This window comes from Hyla sarda, chromosome 3, assembly GCF_029499605.1.
Source record: "Hyla sarda isolate aHylSar1 chromosome 3, aHylSar1.hap1, whole genome shotgun sequence".
Classification (NCBI taxonomy): Eukaryota; Metazoa; Chordata; class Amphibia; order Anura; family Hylidae; genus Hyla; species Hyla sarda.
This window is the reverse complement of record NC_079191.1, coordinates 407,944,714-407,972,134: the sequence shown is the minus strand read 5'-3', so window position 1 is coordinate 407,972,134 and position 27,421 is coordinate 407,944,714. Positions and strand designations below refer to the sequence as shown.

Genomic DNA, 27,421 nt, shown 5'->3' with positions numbered 1-27,421 from the left:
CCAGAGGTCCCCAACCCAGTCCTAAGGCCCAACAACAGTCCAGGATTTAAATTGTCCCTGTTCCATTTAAATTGGGTAACTTTAAAAAAAATCTAGAATGTAGGTGGAACTTGAGGACTTGGATGGGGGCCACAGCTGTAGAAAGAGACTTGCAGTGAACAGTGGTGCCAATTACTTCCTTAGTTGTCAACAGAAAGAAAAAGGTGAGATGCTTCCTTGTGTATTATCATAGGCACATCTGATGAGGCTTAATAAGGACCCACCACTTGACACAGTAAGCTTTTAAGGTTGTGCAATATAGGCACAACACTAGTACAGTGGAGGGAAAAAGTATTTAGTCAGCCACGAATTGTGCAAGTTCTCCCACTTAAAAAGATGAGAGAGGCCTGTAATTTTCATCATAGGTACACTTCAACTATGAGACAGAATGGGGGGAAAGAATTCAGGAAATTGTTACGCCGAGCGCTCCGGGTCCCCGCTCCTCCCCGGAGCGCTCGCTACACTTCCCTCACTGCAGCGCCCCGGTCGGTTCCACGGACCCGGGGCGCTGCGTTACCACCTCCGGCCGGGATGCGATTCGCGATGCGGGTAGCGCCCGCTCGCGATGCGCACCCCGGCTCCCGTACCTTACTCGCTCCCCGTCAGTTCTGTCCCGGCGCGCGCGGCCCCGCTCCCTAGGGCGCGCGCGCGCCGGGTCTTTGCGATTTAAAGGGCCACTGCACCGCTGATTGGTGCAGTGGTTCCAATTAGTGTTTACACCTGTGCACTTCCCTATATCACCTCACTTCCCCTTCACTCCCTCGCCGGATCTTGTTGCCCTAGTGCCAGTGAAAGCGTTCCTTGTGTGTTCCTTGCCTGTGATTCCAGACCTTCTGCCGTTGCCCCTGACTACGATCCTTGCTGCCTGCCCCGACCTTCTGCTACGTCCGACCTTGCTTCTGTCTACTCCCTTGTACCGCGCCTATCTTCAGCAGCCAGAGAGGTTGAGCCGTTGCTAGGGGATACGACCTGGTCACTACCGCCGCAGCAAGACCATCCCGCTTTGCGGCGGGCTCTGGTGAAAACCAGTAGTGACTTAGAACCGATCCTCTAGCACGGTCCACGCCAATCCCTCTCTGGCACAGAGGATCCACTACCTGCCAGCCGGCATCGTGACAGTAGATCCGGCCATGGATCCCGCTGAAGTTCCTCTGCCAGTTGTCGCTGACCTCACCACGGTGGTCGCCCAGCAGTCACAACAGATTGCGCAACAAGGCCAACAGCTGTCTCAACTGACTGTTATGCTACAACAGTTACTACCACAGCTCCAGCAATCATCTCCTCCGCCAGCTCCTGTACCTCCTCCGCAGCGAGTGGCCGCTTCTGGAATACGACTATCCTTGCCGGATAAATTTGATGGGGACTCTAAGTTTTGCCGTGGCTTTCTTTCCCAATGTTCATTACACTTGGAGATGATGTCGGACCAGTTCCCCACTGAAAGGTCTAAGGTGGCTTTCGTAGTCAGCCTGCTGTCTGGAAAAGCCCTGGCTTGGGCCACACCGCTCTGGGACCGCAATGACCCCGTCACTGCCTCTGTACACTCCTTCTTCTCGGAAATTCGAAGTGTCTTTGAGGAACCTGCCCGAGCCTCTTCTGCTGAGACTGCCCTGTTGAACCTGGTCCAGGGTAATTCTTCCGTTGGCGAGTATGCCGTACAGTTCCGTACCCTTGCTTCAGAATTATCCTGGAATAATGAGGCACTCTGCGCGACCTTTAAAAAAGGCCTATCCAGCAACATTAAAGATGTTCTGGCCGCACGAGAAATCCCTGCTAACCTACATGAACTCATCCATCTTGCCACTCGCATTGACATGCGTTTTTCCGAACGGCGTCAGGAGCTCCGCCAGGATATGGACTCTGTTCGCACGAGGCGTTTCTTCTCCCCGGCTCCTCTCTCCTCTGGTCCCCTGCAATCTGTTCCTGTGCCTCCCGCCGTGGAGGCTATGCAGGTCGACCGGTCTCGCCTGACACCCCAAGAGAGGACACGACGCCGCATGGAGAATCTCTGCCTGTACTGTGCTAGTACCGAACACTTCCTGAAGGATTGTCCTATCCGTCCTCCCCGCCTGGAAAGACGTCCGCTGACTCCGCACAAAGGTGAGACAGTCCTTGATGTCTACTCTGCTTCTCCACGTCTTACTGTGCCTGTGCGGATGTCTGCCTCTGCCTTCTCCTTCTCTGCTGTGGCCTTCTTGGACTCTGGATCTGCAGGAAATTTCATCTTAGCCTCTCTCGTCAACAGGTTCAACATCCCGGTGACCAGTCTCGCCAGACCCCTCTACATCAATTGTGTAAACAATGAAAGATTGGACTGTACTATACGTTTCCGCACGGAGCCCCTTCTAATGTGCATCGGATCTCATCACGAGAGGATTGAACTGTTGGTCCTCCCCAATTGCACTTCTGAAATCCTTCTTGGACTTCCCTGGCTTCAACTCCATTCCCCAATCCTGGATTGGTCCACTGGGGAGATCAAGAGTTGGGGGCCCTCTTGTTCCAAGGACTGCTTAAAACCGGTTCCCAGTAAACCTTGCCGTGTCCCTGTGCTTCCTCATGTAACCGGTCTCCCTAAGGCCTATATGGACTTTGCGGACGTTTTTTGCAAAAAACAAGCTGAGACTCTACCTCCTCACAGGCCTTATGATTGTCCCATTGACCTCCTCCCGGGCACTACTCCACCCCGGGGCAGAATCTATCCTCTGTCCGTCCCAGAGACTCTTGCCATGTCTGAATACGTCCAAGAAAATTTAAAAAAGGGCTTTATCCGTAAATCCTCCTCTCCTGCCGGAGCCGGATTTTTCTTTGTGTCCAAAAAAGATGGCTCTCTACGTCCTTGCATTGACTACCGCGGTCTTAATAAAATCACGGTTAAGAACCGCTACCCCCTACCCCTCATCTCTGAACTCTTTGATCGTCTCCAAGGTGCCCATATTTTTACCAAACTGGACTTAAGAGGTGCTTATAATCTCATCCGCATCAGAGAGGGGGATGAATGGAAAACGGCATTTAACACCAGAGATGGACACTTTGAGTATCTGGTCATGCCCTTTGGTCTATGCAACGCCCCTGCCGTCTTCCAAGACTTTGTTAATGAAATTTTTCGTGATCTACTATACTCCTGTGTTGTTGTATATCTGGACGATATCCTGATTTTTTCTGCCAATCTTGAAGAACACCGCCAGCATGTCCGTATGGTTCTTCAGAGACTTCGTGATAATCAACTCTATGCCAAAATAGAGAAATGTCTGTTTGAATGCCAATCTCTTCCTTTTCTAGGATACTTGGTCTCTGGCCAGGGACTACAAATGGACCCAGATAAACTCTCTGCCGTCTTAGATTGGCCACGCCCCTCCGGACTCCGTGCCATCCAACGTTTTTTGGGGTTCGCCAATTATTACAGGCAATTTATTCCACATTTTTCTACCATTGTGGCTCCTATTGTGGCTTTAACAAAAAAAAATGCCGATCCCAAGTCTTGGCCTCCTCAAGCGGAAGACGCCTTTAAACGACTCAAGTCTGCCTTTTCTTCGGCTCCCGTGCTCTCCAGACCTGACCCATCTAAACCCTTCCTATTGGAGGTTGATGCCTCCTCAGTGGGAGCTGGAGCTGTCCTTCTACAAAAAAACTCTTCCGGGCATGCTGTTACTTGTGGTTTTTTTTCCAGGACCTTCTCTCCGGCGGAGAGGAACTACTCCATCGGGGATCGAGAGCTTCTAGCCATTAAATTAGCACTTGAGGAATGGAGGCATCTGCTGGAGGGATCAAGATTTCCAGTTATTATTTACACCGATCACAAGAACCTCTCCTACCTCCAGTCTGCCCAACGGCTGAATCCTCGTCAGGCCAGGTGGTCTCTGTTCTTTGCCCGATTTAATTTTGAAATTCACTTTCGGCCTGCTGATAAAAACATTAGGGCCGATGCTCTCTCTCGTTCCTCAGATGCCTCTGAAATTGAACTCTCTCCTCAACACATCATTCCTCCTGACTGCCTGATTTCCACTTCTCCAGCCTCCATCAGGCAAACTCCTCCAGGAAAGACCTTTGTTTCTCCACGCCAACGCCTTGGGATCCTCAAATGGGGTCACTCCTCCCATCTCGCAGGTCATGCGGGCATCAAGAAATCTGTGCAACTCATCTCTCGCTTCTATTGGTGGCCGACTCTAGAGACTGATGTGGTGGACTTTGTGCGAGCCTGCACTATCTGTGCCCGGGATAAGACTCCTCGCCAGAAGCCCGCTGGTTTTCTTCATCCTCTACCTGTCCCCGAACAACCTTGGTCTCTGATTGGTATGGATTTTATTACTGACTTACCCCCATCCCATGGCAACACTGTTATTTGGGTGGTCGTTGATCGATTCTCCAAAATGGCACATTTCATCCCTCTTCCTGGTCTTCCTTCAGCGCCTCAGTTGGCTAAACAATTTTTTGTACACATTTTTCGTCTTCACGGGTTGCCTACACAGATCGTCTCGGATAGAGGCGTCCAATTTGTGTCTAAATTCTGGAGGGCTCTCTGTAAACAACTCAAGATTAAATTAAATTTTTCTTCTGCATACCATCCTCAATCCAATGGACAAGTAGAGAGAATTAACCAGATCTTGGGTGACTATTTACGACATTTTGTTTCCTCCCGCCAGGATGACTGGGCAGATCTTCTACCTTGGGCCGAATTCTCGTATAATTTCAGAATCTCTGAATCTTCCTCCAAATCTCCGTTTTTCGTGGTGTACGGCCGTCACCCTCTTCCCCCCCTCCCTACCCCCTTGCCCTCTGGTCTGCCCGCTGTGGATGAAATTTCTCGTGATCTTTCCACCATATGGAAAGAGACCCAAAATTCTCTCTTACAGGCTTCTTCTCGCATGAAGAGATTCGCAGATAAGAAAAGAAGAGCTCCTCCCATTTTTTCCCCTGGAGACAAGGTATGGCTCTCCGCTAAATATGTCCGTTTCCGTGTCCCGAGCTATAAGTTGGGACCACGCTATCTTGGTCCTTTTAAAGTTTTGTGTCAAATTAATCCTGTCTCTTACAAACTTCTTCTTCCTCCTTCTCTTCGTATCCCTAATGCCTTTCACGTCTCTCTTCTTAAACCTCTCATCCTCAACCGTTTTTCTCCTAAATCTGTTCCTCCCACTCCTGTTTCCGGCTCCTCGGACATCTTCTCTGTTAAAGAGATTTTGGCCTCTAAAAAGGTCAGGGGAAGAACTTTTTTTTTAGTAGATTGGGAGGGTTGTGGTCCAGAAGAGAGGTCCTGGGAACCTGAGGACAATATCCTGGACAAAAGTCTGATCCTCAGGTTCTCAGGCCCCAAGAAGAGGGGGAGACCCAAGGGGGGGGGTACTGTTACGCCGAGCGCTCCGGGTCCCCGCTCCTCCCCGGAGCGCTCGCTACACTTCCCTCACTGCAGCGCCCCGGTCGGTTCCACGGACCCGGGGCGCTGCGTTACCACCTCCGGCCGGGATGCGATTCGCGATGCGGGTAGCGCCCGCTCGCGATGCGCACCCCGGCTCCCGTACCTTACTCGCTCCCCGTCAGTTCTGTCCCGGCGCGCGCGGCCCCGCTCCCTAGGGCGCGCGCGCGCCGGGTCTTTGCGATTTAAAGGGCCACTGCACCGCTGATTGGTGCAGTGGTTCCAATTAGTGTTTACACCTGTGCACTTCCCTATATCACCTCACTTCCCCTTCACTCCCTCGCCGGATCTTGTTGCCCTAGTGCCAGTGAAAGCGTTCCTTGTGTGTTCCTTGCCTGTGATTCCAGACCTTCTGCCGTTGCCCCTGACTACGATCCTTGCTGCCTGCCCCGACCTTCTGCTACGTCCGACCTTGCTTCTGTCTACTCCCTTGTACCGCGCCTATCTTCAGCAGCCAGAGAGGTTGAGCCGTTGCTAGGGGATACGACCTGGTCACTACCGCCGCAGCAAGACCATCCCGCTTTGCGGCGGGCTCTGGTGAAAACCAGTAGTGACTTAGAACCGATCCTCTAGCACGGTCCACGCCAATCCCTCTCTGGCACAGAGGATCCACTACCTGCCAGCCGGCATCGTGACAGAAATCATATTGTAGAGTTTCTAATGAATTATTTCGTAAATTCCCCGGTAAAATAAGTATTTGGTCACTTTCAAAGAAGCAAGATTTCTGGCACTCACAGACCTGTAACTTCTTCTTTAAGAGTCTCCTCTGTCCTCCACTCACTACCTGTATTAATGGCACTTGTTTGAACTTGTTATCAGTATAAAAGACACCTGTCCACAACCTCAAACAGTCACACTCCAAACTCCACTATGGCAAAGACCAAAGAGCTGTCAAAGGACACCAGAAACAAAATTGTAGACCTTCACCAGGCTGGGAAGACTGAATCTGCATTAGGCAAGCAGCTTGGTGTGAAGAAATCAACTGTGGGAGCAATTATTAGAAAATGGAAGAAATAAAAGACCACTGATAATCTCCCTCAATCTGTGGCTCCACACAAGATCTCCCTCCATGGTGTCAAAATGATCTTCAGAACGGTGAGTAAAAATACCAGAACCACAAGGGGGGACCTAGTGATAGACCTGCAGAAAGCTGGGACCAAAGTAACAAAGGCTAGCATCAGTAACACACTACTCTGCCAGGGACTGTAAATCATGCAGTGCCAGACGTGTTCCCCTGCTTAAGCCAGTACATGTCAAGGCCCATCTGAAGTTTGCTAGAAAGCATTTGGAGGACCCAGAAGAGGATTGGGAGAATGTTATATGGTCAGATGAAACCAAAGTAGAACTTTACGGTAAAAACTCAACTCGTTGTGTTTGGAGGAGAAAAAACACCATACCTACTGTGAAGCATGGTGGTGAAAACATCATGCTTTGGGCCTGTTTTTCAGCAAACGACTGATCTGTGTAAAGGAAAGAATTAACGGGGCCATGTGTCATAAGATTTTGAGTGAAAACCTCCTTCCATTAGCAAGGGTATTGAAGATGAAATGTGGCTGGGTCTTTCAGCAGACAATGATCCTAAACACACAGCCCGGGCGAAGGAGTGGCTTCGTACGAAGAATTTCAAGGTCCTGGAGTGGCCTAGCCAGTCTCCAGATCTCAGCCCCATAGAAAACCTTTGGAGAGAGTTGAAAGTTTGTGTTGCCCAGCGACAGCCCCAAAACATCACTGCTCTAGAGGAGATCAGCATGGAGGAATGGGCCAAAATACCAGCAACAGTGTGTGAAAACCTTGTGAAGACTTACAGAAAATGTTTGACCTCTGTCAACAAAGGGTATATAACAAAGTATTGAGATGAACTTTTGTTATTGACCAAATACTTATTTTCCACCATAATTTGCAAATAAATTCTTTAGAACTCGAGGAATTAGATGATTTATTGACATGCCATATGGAACAAACAAACGTGGAACAGGTGACGCGTTTCGGCCTTACACAGAGGTCTTAGTCATACAAAGTAAGTACATAGTGTGATCACTTTTATATGGGAGAACGGAACTGACATAACACACACCTGCGTGCGCAGATCCGTCACGCCCATATGCAAAAGTCCGTGGCAACCAAGCCAACATAGTATTACAAGACATAAAGATATATCAGAAGCTGTTGAGTGTAATTATATATATCCATATAATGTTGTACTGGCTAAAAGAAAACACTTTTAATAAGGTCCGTAGACCAAAAATATAAAAACAAGATACTGAAAGGATTAATATTTTTTTTATAGAAGTAATTTACAAATCTGTTTAACTTTCTGGAGCCAGTTGATATATATAAAAAAAGTTTTTTCCTGGATAACCCCTTTAAGACTAAAATAAAGGTGCATAATGTATCCCTTTCTGTTGGCAGATGCCTGCCATTGTTAAAATGCACACAGAGGTATCGGTAGACGCAAAGGCTTTTTCCAACCATTCCAAAAATTATCCCTTTTTGGGAGTTGCAACAGGATTGGGGACTGTGTCTCAGAATATTGAATCAATAAACACTATGGGGGAGATTTATTGAAACTTGCCCAGTGGAACCGTTACTGAGGTGCCCATAGCAACCAATCAACTCTCTTCTTTCATTTTTGAAAAGGCCTATGAAAAATGAAAGAAGCTACCTGATTGGTTGCTATGGGAAATGCAGCAACTTTTCCTAGGAACAGGTTTTCATGAATCCTCCCCCCCCCCTCCCCATAATTATTAAAAACTGTTGTGTATCTCATAGTTCTAAAATTTACTTTTTTTTATATGTTATAATAAACTTATTTTTACGTTAACAAATGTTGTAAAGAAACATTCAAGTAGTTGGTTCACGGGGAAACTACGTTTTAGCAGGACGATCAATATTTAATGAAGCTTCCGGACAAAAAAAAACCTAAAAAACTAATAATGAGGATTAAAGACCAATGGTTTTTGTGACGCATATTAGTGCTGTGAAGTTGAGGTTTCCCATTTAGTGAAGTGAGACAAGGCAATGTAACCTGGTTACAGAGACAGAACTGGGAAATTTTCAAAGAGCAGCCACCTATGGAGAGATCTTGTGAAAAATGTCAAAGAATCACTTTATGAATACCAGAGATAACTTCCATGCAGGGCGAACTGCAAAATACTGTTTAATTACATTTTCTTGAATTCTGAATTCTTTTAGTCATTATATGACTGTCCCTGTGATGGAAATGGGAATTCTTTTACTTTCAAACCTATGTTGTCCTCTGTGCACAATGAGGGCCTAATTCAGGGCTTTAAAACTGTGTTCTGCAATGCATAATTAATCTGGCTTCATACAGGCTCGGACAATAGGCCTCATTCAAGTCCCAGATCCTTCCCCCTGAGATTCTGTCTTTTTTTTTTCTAAAATCTCCTGCCAGCTGGGCTAAGGGAAATCTCAGCACTGTGGGAGAATGAGTGAACTACGGGCCTCTAAGGGATTCCAACTAACTATCACACTAAATTGGATTAGAAACTTAGGCGTGCAATGGAAGTTCTTAAAACTCCCAAATGATAATAATAAAGTGAACTGTACTATGACTGGCATGGGGAAGGAAATAAAAACCACTACTTAGAGTACTCACAAAAACAACACGAAAATACTGGCAAAGTGGATTAACTAGAAAAACAATAACATAGACACACATACTAAAAATAAAAAACATATATCAAATGAAATACAAATATACCGAAAATTAAATAGTAAATGAAATTAATAAAGATATAAAATAAAAAAGTTAAAAACTAAAATGACATTAAAATGAAATTAGAAAATGCACACAAAAAAGACAGAAAAGTTTATAAATTTGTATTGGAAAAAATAGACAGAATTCAAATGAAAATGTAAAGATAAACAGAAAATGAAATGAAAAAGATGCAACAAGAAATACACGAAAAATAATGATTATATCAGATTTAATAATGCACAAAATTAAATAATAAATATACTGTATATAAAATAAAACTACACAGAAAATTAAGTTAAAAAAAAGGATATAATTATGATATAAAATACAAACACTAAAAGAAAGCGCAAAAATGGACACAAAATGAAATTAAGAAAATAAGAAAAAAATAAGAAAAAAAAATGGAAAGAATTGATACACAAGGCTTAATTTAAAAAAAATATGAATAAGATTACATTTTTTCCTTTTTAAAATAAATTATTATAAAATTAAATCAACCTTGCTGTATATGTGACATTTCAAATTAGTGTTCCCCTATACTAAATATTTTGCGCTTCTTCAAAGATCTACCCAGTCATTGGAATTTAAATGATATGAAATTGTGATGAAAATACAACCATCTGTGTTTCCAAGTCATCAAATGGTTTTGCAATCCAGAGAGCTTGTGTGAGAAACCACAGAAGTTTTGCAAGACAAGCGAAAATACTGTGATGCATTCAAGGTTAGGGCGAAATAAAGATCTATAGTCAAGATGGATGTCCCCCATAAGAAGCCATTAAAGGGGTTATCCAGGAATCGAAAAACAGAGCTTATTTCTTTCAAAAACAGCTGTCTGTCTCGAGGTTGGGTGTGGTCCTGAAGCTCAATTGCATTGAAGTGAATGGAGCCAATTTGTAATACTACACACAACCTGGGGACAGACAGGGAGCAGTTTTTGAAAGAAATTAGCTCTTTTTCAATTCCTAGATAACCCCTTTAACACGTAGATCAAGCAATCACCAATGCCATAAAACTTTGAAGGGAAATTCCCAGATAATATGCAGGATGATGGGTGATAAAATGATAGTAGATTCATTTTAGTAAGTATAGAAAATGTACTATATGTGTATTGGTATTGCCCTCCGTCGACTTCAAAGAAGTGGCATTGCTAGGGTTGGTGTCACCCCATGAAAAACCACCCCCACCTCCCCACCCCCAAAAATATTTTTTCTAACCTGTTGTGATGCCCGTGGTGTAACACGTTGTGGAAAATGTTTTCCAGTATAATAATCAAATATACAAATTGCCAAGTAATGGGAAAGCACTAAAGAGTAGTGGTAAAAAAAAATACAAATAAAGTAGATATGGTAAAGGTATGCTGGGAGTCGTTTTTTCTGATGGGACATAATGAACAGAATACACAATGATATCAGTGACTACAGGTGACATCTTCTCTATAGTCTTCCCTTATCTACTTTAGAGGGTATATATAAGTGCAGAGGCGTACCTAGAGCATTTGGCACACAAGACAGACCCTTCGTTTGGCACGCCACACCCACACCCCTAAATTATACTCTAATTACACCCCCTACCTTCCCCCCCTTAATTACATATCCCCCTTGATGCTCACCTCATGTCCCACGCAGCCATCTCCTCAGCAGCATGGGCCCACATCTTCTCCCCTCCACAGTACAGGTCACATACAGATGTCATTGGCACCTGTACTGTGTGCTGTGGGGGGGGGGGGCTGAGGTCATGTCTCCTCTGTGTAGGCTGCAGATGCGGCTCAGACAGAGGGGACACTTTCTCCAGTATGTGCGTGCATCGCACATACTGGAGAAGGCAGCGCTGTCTGCTGGGGATCTGCGAGTGTCCCAGATCATCAGTAGCGGTGGTGGGCCCTTGACCCGGCCGGGCCCTCGGACAACGTCCAATTGGACTGGCCGGTAAGTCCGCCCCTGGCACCCCCCTTGGTACGCCACTGTACAGGTGACGTCTTCTCATATAGTCTTCCCTTATCTAATTTAGATGATATATACGGGTAATGTCTTCTCTATAGTCTTACCTTATCTAATTTAGATGGTATATAACACTAAATCCAGCTAAATCTTCTCTCTAGAGAACTTGACGCCCAGATGGCTCCTCGCGATGTCAGTATATTCTGATCCTCTACATGAAAACGAAAATTAATATAAGCTTGCAGTCACAAGCAGGGATGATACATACAGAGATGTCACAGTACAGGGATAACATACACAGTGATGTCACAGTACAGGGATAATATACACAGTGATGTCACAGTACAGGGATAATACACAGTGATGTCACAGTACAGGGATAATGCAAACAGTGATGTCACAGTACAGGGCTAATACACACAGTGATGTCACAGTACAGGGATAATATACACAGTGATGTCACAGTACAGAGATAAAACAAAGTGATGTCACAGTACATGGATAATATACACAGTGATGTCACAGTACAGGGATAATACACACAGTGATGTCACAGTACAGGGATAATGCAAACAGTGATGTCACAGTACAGGGCTAATACACACAGTGATGTCACAGTACAGGGATAATATACACAGTGATGTCACAGTACAGAGATAATACAAAGTGATGTCACAGTACATGGACAATGCACACAGTGATGTCACAGTACAGAGATAATATACACAGTGATTTCACAGAACAGGGATAATGCACACAGTGATGTCACAGTACAGGGATAAAACACACAGTGATGTCACAGTACAGGGATAATATACACAGTGATGTCACAGAACAGAGATAATACACAAAGTGATGTCACTGTACATGGATAATACACAGTGATGTCACAGAACAGGGATAATAAACACATCCATGTCAAAGTACAGGGAGAATACACAGTGATGTAATAGTACAGGGATAATACACACAGTGATTTCACTGTACAGGGATAATGCACACAGTGATGTCACAGTACAGGGATAATATACACAATGATGTCACAGTACAGAGAAAATACACACAGTAATGTCCCAGTACAGAGATAATTCATACAGTGATGTCACAGTACATGGATATAACACAGTGATGTCACAGTACAGGGATAATAAACACATCAATGTCACAGTACAGAGATATTACACACAGTGATGTCACTGTACATGGATAATGCACACAGTGATGTCACAGTACAGGGATAATGCACACAGTGATGTCACACTAAAGGGATAATACACAGTGATGTTACAGTACAGGGATGATACACACAGTGATGTCACAGTAAAGGGATAATACACAGTAATGTCGTAGTACAGGAATAATACACACAGTGATGCCACAGTACAGGGATAATACACAGTGATGTCACAGTACAGGGATAATGCACACAGTGATGTTACAGTACGGGGATAATACACAGTGATGTCACTGTACATGGATAATACTCACAGTGATGTCACAGTACAGGGATAATAAACACATCGATGCCACAGTACAGGGATAATACACACAGTGATGTCACAGTACAGAGATATTACACACAGTGATGTCACAGTACAGGGATAATGCACACAATGATGTCACACTAAAGGGATAATACACACAGTGATGTCACAGTACAGGGATAATGCACACAATGATGTCACACTAAAGGGATAATACACACAGTGATGTCACAGTACAGGGATAATTTACACAGCGATGTCACAGTACAGGGTTAATACGCACAGTGATGTCACAGTACAGTGATAATATACAGAGTGATGTCACAGTACAGGGATGATACACACAGTGATATCACAATACAGGGATAATACACACAGTGATGTCACAGTACAGGGATAATTTACAGCACAGGATAACAATTCACAATGGGGGTATGGGTGGGGGTGGGGGCGTTAGTGAGGAATGGCAGGGACCAGGGCAAAGTATTTTTAGTTTTTCCTGCATAACCTGCCAGCCATTGTAGTATTGCAGCAGCTGGATGAACACTGCTTGGGAAAAACTGCTGTATGGAAGCAGTTAAGGGTGGAAGGGACACTATTGTGGGGTTACCTCCATCTTGGTGGTGTCACCCCATTTGCAGGTGTCATCCGATGCGGTCCGCACCCCCTGCACCCCCATAGCAACGTCACTACTTCAAAGACAGTTGGATAAATATGTATACAGAAAGCTCCCTCTAGAGGTAGTTGTGGGCACCCAGAATTTTATCATATACTCTTATAGTCATGTGAAGTGAGAAAGGATATATGGAACGTATAAAAAAAAAAACCTAAGCTTTAACCTCTAAAAAGACACTTCGTTAAATTATACAAAGTAGATCAATAAAGCAGCACCAGGACTATGCTGGCAGAGTTTTCTTTAAAGAGGCACTGTGTTGGCATTACTGTTTTTGGGAGTGGGGCACCTAGATGTTACTGTCTATAATGTAGTACGGGGGTTCTCAGGGTTCTTTCAAATGAGGGACTCTTTTAGGCACTAAAATACAGTAAGTGTTAAAGTAGTGGTCTCCAAACTGTAGACCTCTAGATGTTGCAAAGCTACAAATCCTAGCCTGCCCGGACAGCCATTAGAGGTCTACAGTTTGGAGATGACTGATAATGTGTCATCTCAGGAAAAAAACCTTGATTTTAAGATGATGCACACAGTCATAGATAACACATTGTGGAACCCATTTAGCAATGGAATTGCCAATTTTGACATTTTATTTAGGAATTTTCGCCTGAGAAAAAAATCAATCTGTTTATTGTAAAAACAGTAATGAAGGGGTTAAACACTGAACCCAATTCCTTTCTTAAAACTATATATTTTTAAAAAAAAATTATTTTTTTTATTAAAGCCGTTCCCTTTTTTTTATGAGAAAAAAATTACTCGATGTAGCAGAATTAATGTTTATTTTATCCCACCAGGTCCTCCAAAGTTCAGTGAGCGGTCAGACGAGAGAAGAGGACGCCAGGACTTGCATAGACGGCTGCAAATATTTTAATAAATGGAGCTCAACCCGAAATGTCACCATGATTTGGCATTTTGAACACTTATTTATATGTATTTTTGAAATGACGATTTTTTTTTTTATATTATTATTATTTATTTATTAATTTTTATGTACAATCTGTTTTCACTCTAACAAAACATAGAGTATAAAAAGATAAGTTAAAGGGGTACTCCTGTGGAAAACTTTTTTTTTTTTTAAATCAACTGGTGCCAGAAAGTGAAACAGATTTGTAAATTACTTCTATTAAAAAGTTAAATCTTAATCCTTCCAGTACTTATTAGCTGCTGAATACTACAGAGGAAATGGTTTTCTTTTTGGAACACAGAGCTCTCTGCTGACATCATGACCACAGTGCTCTCTGCTGACATCTCTGTCCATTTTAAGAACTGTCCAGAGTAGGAGAAAATCCTCATAGTAAACATATGCTGCTCTGGACAGTTCCTAAAATGGGCAGAGATGTCAGCAGAGAGCACTGTGGTCATGATGTCAGCAGAGAGCTCTGTGTTCCACAAAGAAAACCATTTCCTCTGTAGTATACAGACCCTAAAAAGTACCGGAAAGATTAAGATTTTTTAATAGAAGTAATTTACAAATCTGTTTAACCCTTTCTGGCACCAGGGAGTACCCTTTTAATTGAATGCGATTAATATAGCCATTATACGTGTTTATCGGGAATCAAATCTTGTCAAGTATCTTTTAACCTCCTGCTGAACTTGTCATTACCCAGAATCCCTTGTGGGTCCTGAGACTCTTTTATAATCATAGTCATGTTTTCGAACATGTAGAAGATATGCGAGCGTGCTGACAACCAAGCTTTTCTAAGCCATCTCCCTATAGGACGCTATTTCTCTATATTTCCACTCTCGGTAACACGCCATAACTTATGGTAGCATTCCTGGTATGTAATCGTGGTCGGTTTCATCAGCCACACCCTCATGAGACTGTACGAGATGACAGATATGCCTGCGAGCGCAAGAGCCATGCTTGTTATGGATGGTTCTCATATAAGGGCTTTATAATATACCCGAGCGAGCAGAGGAAAGACACAAATGAATACAAATAATAAAACTGTCAGTAAAGTTACGTCCAGGGTGATGATGTTGTTTGTATTAAGGATAGAGATGCTCTTTATTTCAACTTCAGTCCAAAGGCAGAATATGGAATGAAGGTGTGCATGTCATAGAGGCATATGGAGACCTACCTCACGTTGACCACCATCATATTTTCTAATAGGGGGGGTATACTGTTGCAAAGTTTCACTCTCCCAAGGTACCACTGTTTTAGTTCATAGGAAAAAAGAAACTTGCCTAGGGCTATGTTCACATGGCAGAATTTCTGAGCTGAATTCCGTGAGGATATTCTGCTCGATTGATTTCAATGTGATTCTGTTGAACTGTGTACATGGCGGAATTTCCACAGCAGATGATTATGCCATGGAAATGCCCATTCCAGTGTCTGCAGAAACAATAGGCACCTCTAAGCTTTCTGCATTGTCGTCCAAGGGATCCTAGTGCCCCCTGGAACATTAAAATTTGCGGAATGTCTGCCCCTGCTTCCGCATGGAAATAGCTGTGTAAACATAGCCTTCCCTACTAAGGATAGAAGATAAGAAGAGCTATGGTAGGCCACATGGGTTGGGTTGAATGTGTTGCCCAGGAGCTCTGTCCACCTTATATGGGTAGACTTTCGGTATTGTAGCTGTGGTGACCTAAAACATTCTCGCTTTGAGGCACCAACAGAATTTAGGCTGCAGTCAGAAGAGTAGCAGTTCTAGGGTTGCAGAGCAGTAATACTTGTTGCCTCACCCTGACCGAACAATGTCTGGGACTACTGTAAGTTCGGGACTGGCTAGCACCATTGCCACTGACATCAGCTTATGGGGACCTGAAAAAGTGAGTCCAAGGGAGCTATCTGCCCTATCTAGCCTTGCCCCACATCAGCAGACACCTAGAATCATCTGGATCCAGATCATCTTCTGTGTTTTCTATTTTCTATTTCTATTAAAGGGGTTATCCAGGAAAATACTTTTTTTTCTATATCAACTGGCTCAAGAAAGTTAAACAGATTTGTAAATGACTTCTATTAAAAAAATCTTAATCCTTTCAGTACTTATGAGCTTCTGAATTTAAGGTTGTTCTTTTCTGTCTAAGTGCTCTCTGATGACACCTGTCTCGGGAAACACCCAGTTTAGAAGCAAATCCCCATAGCAAACCTCTTTTAAACTGGTCGTTTCCCAAGACACGTGTCATCAGAGAGGACTTAGACAGAAAAGAACAACCTTAACTTCAGAAGCTCATAAGTACTGAAAGGATTAAGATTTTTCAATAGAAGTAATTTACAAATCTGTTTAACTTTCTGGAGCCAGTTGATAGATGTAAAAAAGTTTTTGCCTGGATAACCCCTTTAAGTTTGTGTGTCTTGTCTGTACATGGAGCCCATGCCCTGCATAGACTATGAGCTCTGTCCACATTATATGGGCAGAGTTGCAGCATTGTAACTGTGACCGCCAAAGGAAATGGGCAGGCTACTGTAAGTTTGGGCCTGACTGGGACCATTGCCATTGGCACTGCTATCAGCTTTTGGGGTCCTGGAAAAGTGAGTAGGTAGATGTCCTATATAGCTTTGCACATCAGCAGATACCTAAAATCATTTGGATCCATGAACCAGGCCATCTTCTGTGAGAAAAGTAAATCCCAGGAAAAGGTCTGATCCCAAACTTTAAAGTGGAAAGACTGTATGAAAGGGTTCCCCATCCCAGCGTGAACTTACCTGCTCAGCACAGACATCGCATAAACGGCTATCCGGCAGCGCTGACTGCTTCAGCTGCCACCGGATAGCCGTTTACGGTGCCACGTGTGGTACGCTGACGATCACTTACCTGTCCTCGGGGCTCCGGCGCGTCCTCTTTGGGATCCCCTGCATCGTCAGTGCTCTCCATCATCGTCATCACGTCGCTGCGCGCCGTCCCGTCATCCAATAGGAGCGGCCTGTGTAGCGACGTGATGGCGGTGACAGAGAGCGAGGATGCGGGGGAAGCAGAGGCCTTGCCGAAGTGTTGGGGACACCTCGGGGACGCGGCAACAGCGATGGACGGCGACATCCAGGGCAGCAGTGATGAGCGGTTACGGTCCGGAGCGGTGGGGACACGTGAGTATAATATCCAATACCAGTCGTCTTCAACCTGCGGACCTCCAGATGTTGCAAAACTACAACTCCCAGCATGCCCGGACAGCCGTTGGCTGTCCGGGCATGCTGGGTGTTGTAGTTTTGCAACATCTGAAGGTCCGCAGGTTGTAGACCACTGTCCTGTACTTTACATTGCATGGGTCCCTCAACATACGATGGTTTCAACAAACGATGGTCCATTTGGAACGAATTACCATCGTATGTTGAGGGACCACTCTATATGATAAGCTCCAAAAAGATGGTTCATTTTATGGATCATTTTAGAACCTTAACATGAGGACTATGATCTTTTTGCTGTTGGGCCTAGTCTGGATCTATTTTCTATATCCTCTATTGGGCTTAGTCTGGGCTTAGGGCCTGCATTGCTAGAACTTTCCATCTAAATGGCATACTTCCACCTTAGAGATGGCTCCTTATAATCTTAAAGGGGTACTCCGGTGAAAAACTTTTTTTTTTTAAATCAACTGGTGCCAGAAAGTTAAACAGATTTGTAAATTACTTCTATTAAAAAATCTTAATCCTTCCTGTACTTATTAGCTGCTGAATACTACAGCAGAAATTATTTTCTTTTTGAAACACAGAGCTGTCTGCTGACATCATGAGCACAGTGCTCTCTGCTGACATCTCTGTCCATTTTAGGAACTGTCCAGGGTAAAAGGAAATCCCCATAACAAACATATGCTGTTCTGGACAGTTCATAAAATGGACAGAGATGTCAGCAGAGAGCACTATGGTCATGATGTCAGCAGAGAGCTCTGTGTTCCAAAAAGAAAATAATTTCTGCTGTAGTATTCAGCAGCTAATAAGTACAGGAAGGATTAAGATTTTTTCATAGAAGTAATTTACAAATCTGTTTAACTTTCTGGCACCAGTTGATTTAAAAAAAAAAAAAAAAGTTTTTCACCGGAGTACCCCTTTAAAGATGGCTTTCACTTTAGTGGCACATGTCTGTTGCAATGCATTGGACCCCAACTACCCCAAAGTACATATTCTTAAATAAAGGTTTGGGGCATGTTAAATAAAAACTATAGTAAAAGTTAATTCATTTGTTATTTTAGCACATCAGAAACATAAACAGTTTAATTGTAAATGTCTTCCAATTTGCAGTGGATCCTTGAAAAGAAAAGCCCGCAAAACAGGAACCTCTTAAAGAGGTACTCCGATGAAAACCTTTTTTCTTTTAAATCAACTGGTGGCAGATAGTTAAACATATTTGTTATTACTTCTATTAAAAAATCTTAATCCTTCCAGTACTTATTAGCTGCTGAATGCTAAAGAGGAAATTCCTTTCTTTTTGGATCACTAATGACATCACGAGTACAGTGCTCTCTGCTGACATCTCTGTCCATAGCAGTTGTATGCTAAGGGCAGCATGGTGGCTCAGTGGTTAGTACTGTTGCCTTGCAGTGCTGGGGACTTGGGTTCAAATCCCACTAAGGACAACAATAAATAAAGCGTTATTATTATTATTCTAACATCAGCAGAGAGAACTGTGCTCGTGATGTCATCAGAGAGCATTCCAAAAAGAAACGAATTTCCTCTGTAGTATTCAGTAGTGTTGCTCGCGAATATTCGCAATTCAAATATTTTTCGCGAATGTAGCGCTATATATTCGTAATTACGAATATTCGTTTTTTTTTTTTTTTCTTCTTCACAGTACACATCACAGTGATCACCCCTCTCTGCTTCCAGCTTGTGTGGTGTAAAGAAGGCTGTAATACTACTGTGTGAGACTGGCGTGCGAAAATTCGCATATGCGAGAATTCGCATATGCAAATTTTCGCATATTCGAATTTTCGCGCGTGTTAATTTTGTATATGCCAATATTCACTTATGCTAATTTTCGCATACGCGAATGTTCGCATATACGAAAATAAAACGAGAATATAACGAATATGCGAATATTCGCGAATATATGACGAATATTCGTCCATATATTCGCGAATATTCGCGAATTCGAATATGGCCTATGCCGCTCAACACTAGTATTCAGCAGCTAATAAGTACAGGAAGGATTAAGATTTTTTAATAGAAGTCATTTACAAATATGTTTAACTTTCTGCCACCAGTTGATTTAAAAGAAAAAAAAGGCTTTCACCGGAGTACCCCTTTAATGGAAGAAAAGTTCATACTGTAACAGGAATTAGACTCCAGCTTACAGATGAAAGGTCGCCATTCCATTAGTGTTTTAAAAGATAAGCCTGCAATGTTCACACAGCGAAAAGTCTTCTCCTGACCAAACTGAGAAGAGTTTAAAACATAACAAACACCACTGTACTGTGCAGACGCGCTCCCCCAGACAAGCTCACTGCTTCTAGTTATGATGCCTGAGGCAAAAGGAGATAAAGTGGCTTGCCCAAGGTCACGACTTAGTTTTAAAGAGCCCCTTCCCTTTAATACTGAATATTATTGTTTTCATTCTGTGTCATTAGTCACTGACTCACTCCTGACCCTCCCAGCCATTCACATGCCCTAATGGGAAAAACATCCTGCACTACTGTCTATAGCAGAGCTAGTAATCTAGGCATTAGATTAGCCAAACTGAGTGGAAATTTTGGCATTTTGTATATTTTTTTCTATTCTTATAGTTTCTTATATTTTTATTGTTAGAGTGGATTTTTTTTATGTTTTATTCATATATTTATTAATTCATTTTGCTAAATTAAATGGGTTTTCCACCTACAGTGTTCCTTTTTAGTTCTCAGTTGATGCTCAAGCAAGGTAGGAAAAAAAAAAACAATACTTACCTTCCTGGCTACCAACCGCAAGCTCTGTAATGGAGCACGCTCCCACTGACCTGTACTTCTGGGTTCATGGTCGGCACGTGACATTGTGCTGAGCCAATCAGTGGCTGAGGCTGATAACTTGAAGCTTCTGGGCCCCCAATGTAAAATCTGCAACAGGGCCCAATATGCCATTTATAATACTGTTCTCTTATGGGGCTGATGTGCCTTGGAGCCCCCTTAGGCACTAGGGCCCCAGTGTAACTTCTACCTCTGCACTGACTATAGTTATGCCCTGCCACTGCAGCCTCAGTGGTGTCCAGTGAGCGGCATGGTCATGGGGCAACGACAACCCCAGTAGTGTGTTGTATTGGAGAGCAAGGCACGATTGCAGAGGCATGTCAGGGAAACTAGGAAGGTAAGTATTTTTATTTTCTTACCCCCTTAGTTTGCTTCAGCACCAACTATAAAAATTTTAATTTAGGATGGAAAAACGTAATATTAAACTTTTTCTTTTCTTTTTAAGGCCGATTTCAAACGCATAATACAGCCACATTTTTTTGGTTTCTGTAGTATGCCTGCAATTCCCAGCCGGACCACAGGTCTAATGACAGGAACTGAATGTATCCCTATGATGCTCAACGAAAACAAAAAAAAATGGCTGCCAAACAGCTCGCTGTATATAGGATCTCTTAAGGCAGTGTTTCCTAACCAGGGTGTCTCCAGCTGTTGCAAAACTGCAACTCCCAGAAAGCCCGGACACCGGCTGTCCAGGCATGCAGGGAGTTGTAGTTTTGCGCAGCTGAAGTCACCCTGGTTGGAGAACACTGTCCTAAGGGATCCTGGATCCAAAGTCACTAGGTCACCCTATCTGGGCACCATGTAAAAACAAAAAAGTGTGACAGCATGCATTCAAAAAGTTAAAAAGTATTTATTCCTTCATACACAAAGTTATTATTAATTTTTTTTTTAATTTATCTCAACTGGCTCCAGAAAGTTAAACAGATTTGTAAATTACTTCTATTAAAAAATCTTAATCCTTTCAGTACTGAGCTGGTGAAGTTGAGTTGTTCTTTTCTGTCTAAGTGCTCTCTGATGACACCTGTCTCAGGAACCGCCCAGTTTAGAAACAAATCCCCATAGCAAACCTCTTCTACTCTGTGCAGTTCCAGAGACAAGCAGAGATGTCAGCAGAGAGCACTGTTGCCAGACAGCAACTCAACTTTAGCAGCTGATGATTATTGAAAGGATTAAGATTTTTTAATAGAAGTCATTTACAAATCTGTTTGACTTTCTGGAGCCAGAAAAAAAGTTTTTTCCTGGAATACCCCTTTTTTGCTATTGTCTGACCAGATGCTGTCACTCTTTCTTGTTTTTGCACATAAGATTCCTATGCTGGTGTGAGTTCAGGTCATTTCACCCACTGTCAGGTCACGACTTGCAGTCGTAAGTTGACAAATCTTCCTAGTGAGGTAACACTACATAGTGTTGCCTAAGTACTGAATAAAGACTGTAATGATGGTCGTATACTGATACACAGTGGGGGAGATTTATCAAAAACTGCCCAGAGGAAAAGTTGCCTAGTTGCCCATAGCAACCAATCAGATCACTTCTTATATTTTTTTACAAGGCCTTTGCAAAATGAAAGAAGCGATCTGATTGGTTACTATAGGCAACTAGTCAACTTTTCCTCTGCACAGGTTTTAATAAATCTCCCTCAGTGTTTCCAGAAAACAGGGGGAAAATTTATCAAAACCTGTGCAAAGGAAAAGTTGCCCAGTTGCCTATGGCAACCAATCAGATCGCTTCTTTCATTTTTCCGAGGCCTTTTCAAAAATGAAAGAAGCAAGCTGATTGGTTGCTATGGGACACTGGACAATTTTTCCTCAGCACAGGTTTTCCAGGTTCTCCCCCCATATGCCTAAGAAAAGGCCTAATAGAATTCATAAACAGTTAACTGTGTTTCAGGCAATGCTTCATGGGAAAAAGTATGCAAAAAAAAATAAATAAAAACTGACAATAGGCAACAAAAACAGCTTTAGGGTACATTCCCACACGGCGTATTTGCTGCGTATTTGCTGCTGCGTATTTTATTTTCTCTGTTGAAGTCAATGGGTAGGAAAATACGCAGCACCAAATACGCAGCAAATACGCAGCAAATACGCAGCAAATACGCAGCAAAATACGCCACGTGGGAATGCACCCTTACTTTTAGGCTCAGTTCACACATTGTATAATAAAAAAGAGACAAAACTGCAGTAAAATAGGTTAACATTGTGGGGACATTTATCAAGGCTTGTATGCGGCTTTCCTGTGTAAAATGGCGCACTTGAGCAAAAAACATTCAACTTTTTATATAAGTGATTTTGATGACAGGAACATACTTTTTTGCCTTTTCACCATGCAATGTCGCAGATTTTGTCTCATAGCGCTCAATTACACCACAAACATACACCAGCCCAGATCTTTTCCAACCAGGGTGCCTTCAGCTGTTGCAAAACTACAACTCCCAGCATGCTGGGACATGCTGGGAGTTGTAGTTTTGCATTAGCTGGAGTGCCACAGGTTGATGACCACTGCCTTAGAGCTGTGGCCCTAGAACTACGGCATGTTTGTCAACAGTCCTAATGGCAAAGGAAGCCTCCTTTATGGCAATTGGTGCTCTTTGCAGGGGGCATTCCCAAATGGTAAGGGCTCATTCACACTGTGGAAATTCGAGTTACAATTGGCAAAGGAATGTCCGTGAAGAATTCCGCCTTGCATCACATTCCCATTGAGTCCCGTTGCTGAGGTTCCGCAGTGGAACTTCCGATGGGGATTGGAATCCCAGATTGATCAATCTCCTTATCGAATCTGGAGTAAAAGCCAAAAGTAAATGGTAACTTCATGGAATGGGACTTTTTCCCTGCAAATTCCACAGAACATAACCTCCGATGAAGCATTTACCACGAATTGGAAATCGTGCGGATCCTCCGAAAAACTCGGTGAGGAAATTTTCTTATTCCAAATTCTACAGCATGGAGTATGCTATAGTAAAAACTGAGAGGGAGATTTATTATAACCTGTGTAAAGGAAAAGTGAAACAGTTGCCCATAGCAACCAATCAGATTTTTGCTTTCATTTTTAACAAGGCCTCTGAAAAATGAAAGAAGTCATCTGATTGGTTGCTATGGGCAACTGCTCCACTTTTCCTCTATGCAGGTTTTGATAAATCTCCTACTGAGACTCTCTAATAATAATAGTTCATATGGCTGTTTATAAACATTTTCTAGCATTATCTTTAAATATGACTCTGAGGGTTACGGTCCCACATAGCGCTTGTGCAGCATGTTTGACCCAGCCCCAAAACTGCTGCGCCGGGGGAAATACACTGTGTTTTCTGCAACATACACACAGGGCTACCCGATGGTAGCCCCATGTGTTCAGTGAGGTTTGGAGGCGGGACCATGCATCACAGTCACCCGCTGCACGGTCACGCCTCCAAACCTCACTAGGCGCACAAGGCTGCTGCTGGGTACACAGTATCTTTCCCGCTGTGCAGCAGATTTTTCGCAGCATGAAATACGCCGCATAATTGCTATGTGGGACCGTAGCCTAAAGGCAAAAAAAAGAAAGAAAAGAAAAGTTTGCCTTTAGGCTACGGTGCAACATAGCACTTATTTGATGCTGCGCAAAATCTGCTGCGCAACGGAAAAGATCCTGTGTACCTGGCAGCAGCCTTGTTGATAAAAAAAAGTTGATAAAAAAAAAAAAAAAGGAAAAATAACAAAACAAGGCTATGAGTAATAGTTGTAACCCTTCCTCCGATTACACAGCATGATAGTACAGTAAAGGTATTTATAGTGGTTTATGTGGTTTAACGTTGAACTCCAGGATCTTTCAAGTCTTAAATAAGGAACTTATGTCCATTATTTTTGGAAGAAAAAAAAATGCAGAAGTTAAACCACAGATATACAAATGAATGCAAATGGTCTTTTTACAACCGCGGTTACATAGATGAAGATTACAGCATTCCTCTCACACCGAGCACATAACATCTATTGAGAGGCAGTGACATCTCTCAGCTGGGTCAGTCCGACTCCCAGTCCTTTCTCCTCCTGGTTATTTCCTTTCAAAAGAAAAAAAATTGTCAAGGCAACAAGCCAAAAGGGCCGGTCTATGTAGTCTGTGAAATGGGAATGCATATATCCATGACACCATGCTTCACCCAATCCTCCTTCCCTGAAGTCTGCATTCCAAACTGTTATGGGGTGTCACTGACCCTCAAAGGGTGTAAAGTCAGAGTTTGTTTAGCATAGCTGATCACTAAAGAAAAAAAAAATTGGGCTGGGGAGGGGGATGGGGGACTGAGGAGCATAGTACAGCATTTCACAACGTGCCCTGGGTTTGTTTTGAGCACCATAAAGAAGTTGGAGAGTTCAGCAATAAACAGTATAATGGTTTGTTGATCTTTGCATAGAATGGCAGCTTCTTAGATCAACAGATCGTGTATTCGGCAGATTATTGGTTTGGATGTTTTTGTTTTCTGGTCTTTTAGCTTCCCTATTTTATTTCGTCAGGGTGCAATACATACAAATGGAAATGATTTGCAAGGCTCGAAATGAAGTCATGGTGTAATTCTCCTGCAAAGTATAAATAATAAAAATAATAATAATAACTCTTTCTTTATATAGCGAACACAGAGTCCACAGCGTTGTACACTCAAATTGGTCCCTGTCCCCATTGGGACTCACAATCTGAACCTATCAGTATGTTTTGAATTTTGTTTAGCAACTGGAACCTTCCAAGCAGAAGGATTCATCACTCCAGATCTGGCGTAAAAAAGTTAAATACAAGTAGAGGTATATTAAAGGGGTACTCCCCTGCCAGACATGTTATCTCCTATCCAAAGGATATGGGATAACATGTCTGATCATGGGGGTCTGGCCGCTGTGGAACCCCGCAATGTCTGAAGCAGCACCCCAATCCAGTGCACGGAGCAAACTCCGCTCCATGCCAGATGACTGGCGAACACAGCCATCACACCCCCTCCATTCATGTCTATGGGAGGAGGTGTGATGGCTGTCTACTAGCCGTCACACCCCCTCCCATAGACATAAATGGAGGGGACATGGCGGGATGTCACGATCACGGAAACCCCAGGCTTCTGTGACTGTAACGCTTCAGTGCTTGCCCAGAGATCGCAGGGTGTTCCTGTGGCCGGACCCCCGAGATCATACATGTTATCACCTATGCTCTGGATAGGGGACAACATATCTACAAGCGAGTATCCCTTTAAACTGGCAATACCTGTAGATAGGGTTGAATGCACATTTGGAAGGGGTATAGCCGACGCAAAAGAAAACGCACATGTATTCTGCTTCGATAGGGTGCTCTGTCCAAAGTACAGTCTCTGGTACAAATTCTCTTGTAGAAGGAGTGAAAACGGCACTCACCATCTGCAGAACTTCTTATGAGTTTATTATCTTCTGTGCACACAGAAACGGAGCGATTGGTTGTGTGTGAAGATAGGTGAGTTGCAATCAACCACAGCTGTTTCAAGTGTCAGCACGCGTGGTGATGCTTGAAACAGCTGTCGCTGATTGCAGCTCCCCTGTCTGTCTTCATGCAGCACCCAATGCAGTTTTTGTATGCACAGAAGACAATAAATTTATCCGAAGTTCAACAGATGGTGAGTGCCGGTTTTACTTCACCTACATGCTAATTAAAAAAAAAGTTACAACTTTATTTAAAAAAATCATAAAATAATCAAAAGAGAGCCATATCATAAAAAATTACATGTTTTGGATTCACTCCCTTTTCCAAGGTCTGCCAAATGAATATATATGTTACAAAACTAAAGCCCCACCTACTCACTAGTGTTGCTCGCGAATATTCACAATCCGAATTTTATTCGCGAATTTGCGAATATTCGCGAATATAGCGCTATATATTCGTAATTACGAATATTCGTTTTTTTTTTTTTATTTTATTTTTTTTCACAGTACACATCCCAGTGATCATCCCTCTCTGCTTCCAGCTTGTGAGGTGTAAAGAAGGCTCTAATACTACTGAGTGAGACTGGTGTGCGAATTTTCGCATATGCGAAAATTAGCATATGCTAATTTTCGCATATACAAATTTTTGCTTATGTTAATTTTAGCATATGTGAACTTTTCGCATATGCGAAAATAAAACGAGAATATTACGAATATGCGAATATTCGCGAATATATGACAAATATTCGTCCATATATTCGCGAATATTCGCAAATTCGAATATGGCCTATGCCGCTCAACACTACTACTCACTATACGTGTCCTATTATTTACCACCCACCTCAGAACTCCCACCTGCCTCAATTATTCGGTACACTAACTGTTACAGAATATTTGTAGAATGTCTGCTTATAAAGTATTTTTGACATAGCTCGGTACTACCCATAGGCATGTGTGGATCCCCAGTTCAGACCCCTATTTCAGCCAGAGCAGAGAAGCCCTCTAAGGGCCACCTCTTGCTTACACCATGTAGAAGAGACCCAATGGTGTATGAAGACTGATTTTTGGCAAAGTACGGACATTGGGGGAGATTTATCAAAATTTGTGTAGAGAAAGAGTGGTACAGTTGCCTATAGCAACCAATCAGATCGCTTCTTTCATTTTTCAGAGGCCTTTTCAAAAATGAAAGAAGCGATCTGATTGGTTGCTATGGGCAACTGGTCGACTTTTCCTCTGGACAGTTTTGATAAATCTCCCCCATTTAACTCTACTCCAGAAGGAAAAAAAAACACTTTCATATTTGTCAAATCAGAGTGTTCTCTATAACTCAAATGCATAAAAAGTGCACTAGCATGTGGACTATCACAAGCCCTCTCCAAAAGGATATGGGCCACCACAAATCTTACCCAACCCTCTAAACTATAAGACTCCTGCAAGGGTTGGGTATTGGTGCTTCCATTGCTCTTGGCTTCCACCAAGGCACCACTGTACATCAAAGTTGGCCTCCGCAGACAGGGAGCTGGAATACAATGGAAATAAGGAACCCGATGGCCATACACTTTACAAGACCTTCAGCTCAGAGGATATACCGATTCTCATTGAAGAGACCAAGAGGTGTATGGAGAATTATTTTAACGCAGTGCTTCATGGAAAAAAAAGTGTGTAAATTAGTTTTTCTCCAGAAGGAAGAATATATTTTCTTCTTCTAGAGGAGAGCTCATATTTATGAATGTTGATGCTGAATAAATTTACCCTATGTTCAACCATCCCCATAATGACCTTGCCCGGTCTGACATCGGCACTACAGTTTGCACCAATGCCAAGGTTAATCTACACTGTGACAAGCTGTTTCGGTTCTGCTGAGGGTGTTCCAAACCCACCACATCCTTAGGGATTAGGA

General features: G+C 43.1%; 1 long non-coding RNA gene across 1 annotated transcript in view; it reads right to left on the bottom strand.

Annotated features, from left to right (window-relative positions):
- LOC130362963 (uncharacterized) overlaps window positions 1-21,592 on the bottom strand; it is a 34,703-nt gene extending 13,111 nt beyond the window's left edge. Inside the window, exons 1-2 of the long non-coding RNA XR_008891662.1 lie at window positions 21,469-21,592; window positions 11,209-11,312 (exon numbers count right to left, since the gene is read on the bottom strand). This is a non-coding gene — a long non-coding RNA (uncharacterized LOC130362963). The remainder of the gene's footprint in view (window positions 1-11,208; window positions 11,313-21,468) is intronic.
- Between the last annotated feature and the right edge of the window lie 5,829 nt (window positions 21,593-27,421).